General features: G+C 45.1%; 1 protein-coding gene across 3 annotated transcripts in view; it reads right to left on the reverse strand.

The window, feature by feature from the left end:
- WIPF1 (WAS/WASL interacting protein family member 1) overlaps positions 1 to 9,438 on the reverse strand; it is an 88,251-nt gene that overhangs the window by 38,045 nt on the left and 40,768 nt on the right. Inside the window, exon 2 of one of the 3 annotated variants that reach the window (XM_019522950.1) lies at positions 3,425 to 3,511. The exons of the other annotated variants lie outside the window; for them this stretch is intronic. The gene's annotated coding sequence lies outside the window, so the exon portion shown is untranslated. The remainder of the gene's footprint in view (positions 1 to 3,424; positions 3,512 to 9,438) is intronic. 3 annotated transcript variants of the gene reach the window in all.

The raw sequence follows: 9,438 nt of genomic DNA on the forward strand, positions 1-9,438 counted from the left end.
CTGCCAGGAGGCCCTAGAGCCCCCCAGACCATGCTTCTAGGGTAAGTAGAGGCTTTTTTTTCTTTTCTTTTTTTTTAAAGTGATGGTGCCTGGGGTTTGGGGGGCAGCCATGGGGGCCTGGAGGTACAAGGGGGGCCAGGCGGGGCAACAATCAAGGAGTTGGGGTGGAGCATGTGGGCCTTGCGGAGGGGGGGTAGTAGTCCTTGTGGGGGCCATTTGGCCCCTGTTGGGGTGCTGTAATGCCGGGATGGGGGCCATAGCCCCTGTGGGACAGCAGCAAAATATAAATTCATGTATTCATGAAACATGTATTTAGAGTTCACTTTATTATTATGATAGAGACACTGGTAGGCTTCCACACTGCTTTAACACTGTAGATATATCAATACAACATTGCCCAACTGCTCACTGTCTCACTCTCTCTCTCTGTTTATAGTGGTCTTTTGTTTTAACTGTGGAGGAACATGGATTTTGGGGTATTTTACAGAGTGACTTTGGGATTTTTTGTATCAGGGATTTTTCTGTTTTCCAATACGGAACACCAGAATTCCTGCTAGGGATGCCAGTGGCAGGACCCTGCCTGCTCAGAGCTGGCACCTTGGACCCAGCTGGCTGTGGCTGACCTCCTGGCCATCAATACTCATATTTAACACAAACTAAAAATATAGTATTCTAGAGTGACCAGGGCTGCTGCAAGGATTTTTACCACCCTAGGACAAATGAAATCTTGCTGCTCTCCCTTTTCATTCCAGGAGAAGCTGACATAAGGCAGCCCCTTAAACAGCAGCAACAGTTGGCTCTGCTCTGGCATTTCCTGGGGAGAGAGGCTTCTGGAGCCTGGAATCAGCTGACCAGGGCCCCCATCCTTATTAACACCCATGAATTACTGGAGGGTAGACACCAGAGATAACAACCATGAAGCTGGAGCTGTAGGTGGCTGCTGTGGTAATGCCCAAAGCCCCTACGGTCAGCCCTCTGGCCATCCCCTACTTAGGAGTGAGACGTGGGCTCAGCTACCATGTCCATGGAGCCTCAGAAAGCAGGGTATAGCCCCTGCACCACTTGCCCCCATCCTTTCATAACCCTGGCAGCAGCGGCACGAGCACCATGCCCTCCACCCTGGCCCCATGGAGCCATGATGTATAGGATGCCAAGGGGCTTCTGTAGCACTCTCTCTTATGCTGACATGGAGGTTCCTGTTGTCTTCGCACTATCCCTATCAGGAACCTACCTGGGATACAGCAACATTTTGCCACCCTCTACAGTTTTCTGCCCTTGGCAGCCACCTGTGCTATCTGCACAATTGCGCAGGCCCTTAGAGTACCTGTCCCAGATGCTATGGGTATGTCTCCAGTGCATGGTTCTAACTGAATGAATTAGCTTAGATACCAGAAGCAGTACTGCCATACTGACCTGGACCACTACTGATATATCCTGATGAGAAGCTTATATACATGCAGCTTCATTTAAAGCATGCTAAGGTACCTCTACAAACCAGTGCTGTGCTTTGTAGGTATGCCTTATAGCTAGATATAGAGTGCAAAAAACCCCATACTTTATTGCCTTTTCCTAATGATTTGATTAAAACAGAACTGATTCATCCACTACTGAGCTGTGCAACTGTCCTGCTATATGCACTTTTATAAATAGCTTTCTCGCACACATTTTGGCAACCCTAACCTTAAAAAAAAAAAAAAAAAAAAAATCACTAAATAAGAAAAACACGCAATTTGAAAATATAAAAATTTCCCCCTCATTGTTTCAAGCTTACTTTTCATTTCTGATTATTGGCAGTCCAATTAAAGGAGACAGTCCATTAAATTATTTATACTTTAACATATGGCAAATCTGCCTTTTTGTCAGTACCAAGCTGGTAAATAAATGAGCGTGTGTGGGGCTCTGGATTTGGGAATTTAGCTGTGGGGGAGGATGGCCATATTTATTGCCACTGCTTCCCTGCCACCAAGATTTTTGGATTTGTGGGAAACCTCACGGGCCAGATACCTATGGCTTCTCAGGCCACATTTGGCCTGTGGGCCAGAGTCTGAGCTCCCCTGCACTAGGGAAATGAACTAATGAACAGCCACTGATAATGCTCAGTAGTAAAGGTATTTCTTGCACTTCCTTTGCACAGACAGTCTTGTTGGTGTAGTAGAGAGGTGCGCTTATAGCCAAAGCCCCAATTTGCACAAAGATGTAGTGAGGTGTGGGGAGAGCATCCTACAACACTGCTGCTACCTGTATACAAAGACAACGGCAAAGTGAAAGACTCCCCGACTTCTGTACTTCTGCTCACAGCAAGAAATAATGGCCTAATGAACTGCTCAAATACTAAGTGAAGTCTTACTTGGGGCATAAACATGCATCTATGCTTCCATTTACTCCAAATGCAAAAGCTATTAAATATAATTTAAATAGCAGATAAATGGTTACTCAAACAATGTGGTCATTCAAACTTAATATCTCCGGGAACAGTCACTTTTCCAAATAAAACAAATTTATGCTTTTACAGTGAATCTCCAGAGTAACAAAAAGCTTTACAAACAGTGCAGAATTGAAAAGTCTCAACCAATTGAAGTGCAAATAAGAAACAAAATACATTTATTATATTAAAGCTTAAACCCCACCCCCACTCCAGGAAGGCTAGTATACAAAGTGCACTCTTGCATAATTCCTTGGCCCATAGGCATTAAATAAAACTGATGAAGGTTCTTCATACCAAAAATGTATGTGCAACTGAGCATGACACCAGATGACTTCAATGAAAACCTGAAGAAGCTAAAGCAGATTTGCATGAGCAGCTAAAGCAACTATTGACCACACAAGTTTTTTCCTGTGTGGAATCTTGGAAGTTGGCTTCTCCTCTTTAAAGTTTAGCCTTTCTTTTATATTTAATTTAAAAGAACTGCTTTCTTCAGTAAATAAGGGGCTCCCAACAATTTAAAACACTTTTGTGGAATGGATTTTAAAACCTAAAATTTAAATAAAAACAAAAAACAAAGAGGAGATTCATATACAAAAAGGCATCTAAGATAAATGGAGGGTCTGTTTTAGCTAACAGAAGCAGAATTAAGGTTGAAAGTGTCCTCAACTGACCCTGTAGTTCTGAGGTACTGTAGCTGGAGGGTGATCTTCCATTCAATATGAACAGCAAAACTTAAGTGAAAAAGAAAAAAAAAGGGAAAAACAAAACCCCAGGACAAATTAAGAGGAAGCTTTTAGTTTCAACTTTAAAATATCCTGACCTATTTTAGTTTGGAAGAGGTTAGTTTTAAAAACAGACTATGAAAGTTACTAAAAAAATGCATTGAGTTGTATGTGCATTTAGATAATCACCTAATTCCCTGGCAGTATTGGTAAATAAGATATAATTTAAAAAAAATTTTTTTTACGTGGATTACAATGATCAAGTATGTTCCTTTACCAGATTGCTTGTGTGGGCTGAAGTCCAGAAGGAACTTCTCCTACAAGCTTCTTCAGAGAAACGGGTGAAGGAAGTGGTATGCTGATGCTGTAAAAAAAATAAATCTGTCAAACAAAAAGACAATTAAAAAAAATCTGTAGATGGCCCAAGCAAAACAAATGGATCAGATAACTCTAATGTAAAAATAGGTCTAGAGTTGCAACTAATTTTTTTTTTTACTGGCCCAAGCTCCATATTATCTCTCTAATTTATGAAAAATCCAAGTCGCTTTTTATCTTTTTTCCCCTTATAGATTTATACCAGGTACTCTGTTATCATTTTATTCATTCTCCAGTAAACATTTTCCAGTAAACAGCTTAATATAGAGAAGGATTAGATGGCTATATGCAAGAAAATAAGGGGTCAGAACCTTTGCTGATAGGAATGGGTCAATAAAAAATTCAGTGGACCTGTCAAGATTTTATACTAGCTGACAATCCAAAGTTGGCAGTTACAATAGTGAGGAGAAAATGACAAGGACCATGACTTCAAGTTTCAGGACATGAGTAGATCAGCATCAGGATTAGGGACAGACATACCAGATTATGTAATCAGAAACTGGTTTAAACTTGCAACAAAACAGATGTTCAGTGCACAGAAATCAGTTTCAAAATGGCTGAAACTGGTTTGAGATGAACCTGGCTGAATGTAGTATTAGACTTAACTGATTTGGGTCAAACTGGTTTATGCAATGTCTGTCCCACACCCCTTCCTGGTTTAAGTTAAACCAGAGTCCTTCAGCATCCCAGCATGCTCTGTGGGTGGGGCTCTGCTCTCTGGTCCAGAGCAGGGCTGGCCCTGCCCCTCTGCTTTGTAGTCTAAGCAGAGACGGACATGGTGACACACCAGCCAGCATGGCCCCACTAAGGTGAAGTGGGAAGGGAGGGGTTAATTCTTCCCTCCTCCTCCCCCTCCACAGCCAGGCTCTGCCTGTTTGCTGGGGAGCAGAGGGGAGGGGGCTGTGGCACTGGCCCCTGGAGGTGTGGTGCAGAGAGCAGCTGTAATGGAGCTGCAGCTGCTGGGAGTGACCTCACCCTTGTGGCCCAGGCCAGCGTTGCTCAGCCCTGGCCAAGGCAGCAGCATGGCTGGGCCGGGGCCATCTGCAGCAGATGCAGCTCAGTGATGGGGATGCTGAGCCCTGTCAGCAGCCTGGCTCAGCCTGGTGCACACTTGGAGGCACCAGCAAGCCTGAAGCCTGGCAGCCACCCACCATGGGGGGTGGCTGCAGACCCATTAGCTCCCACGGTGCCTCCGAGGCAGCCCAGCTAGCCCACTAACTAGCCAGCCCCCACAGCACGCACCAGGCAGGGCCATGCAGCTGACAGGGCTCAGCATCCCCATCACTGAGCTGCAGCTTCTGGGTTTCGCTCCGTTTCTGCAGCCCAGCCTGGCTTGGCCCAGCCATGCTGCTGCCTTGGCCAGGGCTGAGCAATGCCAGCCTGGGCCACAGGGGTGAGGACACCCCCAGCAGCTGCAGCTCCATTACAGCTGCTCTCCACACCCTGACCAGGCTAGGCAGTGCCACACAGAGCCCCCTCTCCCTGCCCTACGGGGACAGGGGGCGGGGGGAGGAGAAGGAGGGGAAGAGTCCCACCCAGCACTGAACAGAGCTCCACTCCCTACCCCATGGCAGGTGGGGGGTGGGAGGAAGAGCAGGGGAAGAGTCCTCCCCTCTGGGGCTGGGCAGCCTGGCACAGAGCCCCCTTCCCCACGCTGGGACACAGGGACTGTGGCAGCTGCAGAGAGCCCCCCTCCCCACTCCATGGCTGCAGGGGGGGAAGGAGGAGGGGGAAGAGCCCTCCCCACCGAACAGAGGCCCCCTCCCCACCTCACAGTGGTGGGGGAGAGGGAAGAGGGGGAGGAGTTCCTCTCTGGGGCCGGGCAGCCCTGTGTGTCAGGACTGCTCCCGGCTGTCAAGATGCTGCTAGGGTAGGAAGAGCTCTCCTTTTCTCCTCCTCCTCCCCTGCCACAGCAGTCTGACCACAGTCCCTCTTCCCCCACCCTCGTAACCCTGCAGGCCAAGGTTGGGGTTTAAACTCCTCAGTCTTACTCAGGCCTGCTAGGGCCTGGCCATGGTCCCCCACCCCTCCCTCAGCTCAGCTTCCCCATGGAAGGGAAAAGCTGCTCTAGCACGCCTGGGCTTCTGGCCTGAGCCACTACAGGCATGTCCCTGCATTTCTGGAACTGGAAGGGAATGTCTATCTACTTGCAGACTGGTTCAATCTCTGCCTGTCTCACTAAACTGCAAAGATTGAATCAGTTCAGGCTTGGGCTTTTGGAATGTCTGTCCCTAGTGCAGATGAAATAGACTTCTTGCTGCAAACCCTACAGAAATCTTGCCAACTCCAGTGGCAGCTCAGTGCTGACAACATCCAGCTGTATAGGTAGAAGGGCTGTGTGAAGATTATTTCACACTCTGTGCACAGTGGGTACCAGTACCACACAAGCCTCAAGCCTCTAGAGCAGAAGAGGGAGAGAATCCCTGGATTTCTGCTTACGTGGACCCAGTGGCTAGACACCACCACACAAGGACCGCAGATGAGCAGTGGCTGCTATTCCAGTTTACCAATTGGAATAGCAGCTGGAGAGGACTGGCCTGAAATTCTCCCATCTATCCATACTCTGGTAGGGGTGGTTGAATTTAGCCAATAATTACTAGCAATAGACTGAAACTAGTCAGATGGAAGAACTGGTGATGCCTCATCAGGAGTGCTGTGTCCAGTTTGGGGCCCTACGCTACAAGAAGGATGTGGACTGATTAGAAAGAGTTCAGCAGAGAGTGACAACAATTATTAGAGGCCTGGGAAACACTACTTAGGAGGGAAGTCTGGGGTTAATTACCTGGAGAAGAAGTCTGAGGGCGAGATTTGACAAATCTTCAAATACCTGAAGGGTGATTATAGAGAGAGTGGAGACATAGGCGACTGGGGGGGGGCCACGTACCGCCCCCCGACAGGACTGTTCCTACCACCACCAGCATCTGCAGTTGCTCCCCAGCTCTGTCCCTGCCACCAACACCAGTTTCTGCGGGTGCCCCCAGACTCGAGAGGTACCAGTCGCCCATGGGAGGAGATGGGTTTTTCTTTGTGGCCATAGGGGATAGGGCAAAGAGCAATGGCTTCAAGCAGAAGAAGAAATTTAGGATGGAGATCAGGAGAAACTTTCTGACTATGAGGGTGGTCAAGCATTGGACTAGGCTACCTAGTGATGTTGTGGACTCTCCCCATCCCTAGAAGTTTTCAAGAACAAGTTGGACAGACACTTGGCAGGGTGCTGTAGCTGAAATAATCCTGCTTTGAGTAGGGGGCTGGCCTAGATGATTTTGTGGGATCCCTTCCAACCCTACTTTACTATCATCCTACCATGTGTCCTGAATCTGTTGATATACAATACAGAGGAGACTATAGCCTTTGATATTTTATCATGATGCATGCAGCTCACATACCACTGCTCATTTACTGTTCCTCTCAGCCACTATTTCCATTCAGAACAATCTGGAAAAATACCCGGAGACTGAATGTTTTCAATTAAATATTTCCAGTACTGTTTTTTGGCAAAAAAAGAAAATAGAAAAAAAGTCATAAGTCACTTGGAAGAAAGAGCAACTGAAAGGTATTGCAGTTATTTTATCAACTAGGCTAACTTGAAGGGCACAATCCAGTTAGTGCCCCTATTTATTGTTCTTTAGTGGTCTAATCACCACTTTAAAACAGTATAGATGTGGTCAAGAAACATGTATTTCACTCTTCAGCATAGCAGGGCTTTGCAAGCCTATAATTATGTATTTCCTGAGATTTATCTACTGAATGTGGTCCTATGACATCAAATGTAAAACTCCAGTTTTAAATATGGGCCCCTTAAATAGATATTCAAACTTATTATTTGGACAATGAGATTTTGCACACAGCCACATAAATATCTGTATCCACTGTAAGGATTTTAATTAATGTTCAATTTGGCTAGAAGTATTAATAAAATATCCACATTTAATCCAGCATTTTTACTGTCCAGTTGATAGGCTCATAATTATAAGTAGATTTCTGAATGCTCTATTTATTAACTGAAAACAAAAAAGAAAAAAAGTATATTCTTATCTACTTATTTCAGCAAAAATCCAAACAGGTGACTGAGTACAGATGGTGTTTTATATTAGTTTGTAGCACTTAACATTCTTCATTAAACAAGAACCTCCTTTTACATTCAAAATTAAAATATACTATTAACTCAGCTTCACTTCCTATTCTACATATGGTCATGTATTTTATTCTGGATATGTGTTTGTAGACTACTGAATTCCATCATGCACTTACAGAAATATTATGACAAACACTGAGTGATAAACTAACTGATAAAAAATAAAGAAATGATCTGGAAGCTTCTCAAAACATTTCAAGTGAAGAACTTATTCAAACAAAAAGTTAGAAGAAAAATTTTTGTTTTGATAAAAATATTTAGTTAAAAAATTCCCCAATAAACCCTAATTAAGGCCACTTGCATTTAAACCCAGGGCAAGTTTTTCAAATTGAGCTGTTAAATCCATATATTTTAGGCACTATTCCCATATATTTACATGTTCTTAGGGAGCTTCAGTACAGTATTTTTCTATAACAAAAAATGTCTGCTAGCATAGTAGAGGGCTTTCTGACAGTATAGAGACTAACTCCAGTTTGACTATATGAAACTTGGTAGCTGATATTTGGTGGTGTGCCCGTTTCTACTAAATAAGTAAGGTTCCACTGTACTTATTGCATATTTATAAGTATAGCTAAGCAAAGGATCCTCATGTCAGAGCATCAAGTGTACCAATTCAAGCACAGAAAAAAGGAAAAAAGCAAACATCTCCTCAAATAAAAAACAAGTAAAGTTTGATTACTTCACATACTGAGTTTCCACATTATGGCTAGAAAAAATATGCAGTTCATATTTCAATTAATTGAATATTACCCTTCAGAAATAATTTTCTAAAGCTGTGAAGGTCAAATATTTGTCTGAGGAATGGAAGCTGGAGAGAAAGGGAAGAACTGATTCTGACAAAAGGTGGGACAAAGTCTCATATGGAATGCCACCAACTCTAGGGACAGACATTACACATAAACCAGTTTTAATGATCAGAAACTGATTCAAACTTGTATTCAGCGCACATAAACCAGTTTGAAAATGGCTGAAATTGGTGAGATAAACCTGGTTCAATGTACTATCAGACTTAACTGATTTGGGTCAAACCAGTTTATGCAATGTCTGTCCCATACCCCTTGCCAGTTTAAGTTAAATCAGAGTCCCCCAGCATCTTGGCATGGTCCCTGTGTGGGGCGGGGCGAAGCCCTCTGCTCCACAGCAGAGCTGTACCCCCTGCCCCCAACCAGAGCTCCAGGAGAGACTTGCAAGCACAGCAGGGTCTGCTGGCTTCCCTGTGCCCCCTGCCACCCCAGTCACCACTCACTGCTTAAGCAGGGATCCCTTCCTTCTCTCTGCCACGGCACCAACCACAGACAACATGTGGTATGCTAGCTAATGCTGTGTAAGTCTCCTGCAGAGACTGAAGATACAGCAGGGTCTGCACCTGGCTTCCCCCTGCCTTCCCCTCCCCCCCTCACTGCTCAAGCAGGAAATTCCCCCCTTCCATCTCCCACAGCACAGACCCCAGCCTCATGGACCCAAAGCATGTGGTATGCTAGCTAATGCTGAGAAGTGTCTGTGTGTGTCTCTCTCTAATTTCACTGGGGCAGGCAGACAGAACAGTGACTGCTTAGAGCTGTTTGGAGCTAAATCAGCAGGTCAGCTGGTAAGCTGTTTAAAGAAGTCTGAAGTAATGGAGAGAGGCCATTGTTTTGCTAATTGGGTGATAAAGACTGTTATCACTATCATCCCCCAGCTGCCTTGCTTGTTTGTCAGTTTGCTGCAGACAGTATGACAAAGGAGGGAGGGAGATTGAAAAGCTCTGTATCATCAACAGATGCATGCACTGCACACAAGCA

The sequence above is a fragment of the Gavialis gangeticus genome, unplaced genomic scaffold (genome assembly GCF_001723915.1).
Source record: "Gavialis gangeticus isolate Ggan-Ray unplaced genomic scaffold, GavGan_comp1, whole genome shotgun sequence".
Taxonomy (NCBI): Eukaryota; Metazoa; Chordata; order Crocodylia; family Gavialidae; genus Gavialis; species Gavialis gangeticus.